At 33.6% G+C, this 947-nt stretch overlaps 1 pseudogene; it reads left to right on the top strand.

Moving 5' to 3' along the window:
* Positions 1–430: 430 nt before the first annotated feature.
* Positions 431–613, top strand: LOC102534133 (ATP synthase subunit ATP5MJ, mitochondrial pseudogene; annotated as a pseudogene).
* Positions 614–947: the final 334 nt, after the last annotated feature.

Below are 947 nucleotides of genomic sequence, written 5' to 3'. Positions count from 1 at the left end.
AGAATTTAAAATTAACAACACTGTCTAAGAGTAGAGAAAAATGACCAAATCGTATACATTCATCAAGTGCACAGGAAAAGTATTTAGAGAAGCTATTCCCTTATATAACTGTGCTTGTGAAAATATCCTTATCCAGGCATTCCTTGTAGTTATGGCATGTTCAGTTCTAGACCACAACAGTAAAGCAAAACTCATAATAAAATGAGTCACATAATTTTTTTTTGTTTGGTTTCTCTGTGCATATAAAAGTTAAGTTTATCCTATACTTGTAGTCTTTTAAGTCCTCAATAGCACTATGTTGCACAAAAAACATACATAATTACCTTAATTAAAATATATTTTATTGCTAAAAAGTGCCAAAACAATTACAAGGTTACTGATCAGTTGGTTGTGGATTGGGGCCTCAGGTGAGCTACTGGCCTTTATTGAGATGCTTCAAAGCTTTATAAAAAATGTTTGGATCCCCATGAAGCCCTACTTTACCTAAGTTTACCAGGAGATTTGGGTAGAAATGGGCTTGATGGGCTTCACCATTTATAAAATCAGAATTGTTGATAAGAAAAGTAAAGCTTTGAAAGCTTCCAGTCCTGCACCTGCTCATAGTCACCATTAACCACCTTTACATGGTCTGGTTCTGTTGGATGGGAATGTGGGACATTGTGTTGACTTGTAGATTTGCTGCTGCCCTCGTGCATGAAAAAACATACCTGTGAGATCCACACACATACACACACACACCAAGATAACAAATATAATAATAATAATAATAATAATAATAATAATAATAATAATAATAATATTTTTTTAAATATTGTGAGAATAACCAGATGTGACACAGAGATATGAAGTGATCAAATGCTGTTGCATAAATGACACCAATAGACTGGCTTGATTCAGGGTTACTCCCAAACCTTCAAATATGTTAAAAAAAATGCATATCTGAGAAG

This window comes from Vicugna pacos, chromosome 3 (assembly GCF_048564905.1).
Source record: "Vicugna pacos chromosome 3, VicPac4, whole genome shotgun sequence".
NCBI lineage: Eukaryota > Metazoa > Chordata > Mammalia > Artiodactyla > Camelidae > Vicugna > Vicugna pacos.
Note: the sequence above shows the minus strand (reverse complement) of the source record. Positions and strands in the feature narration are given on the sequence as shown.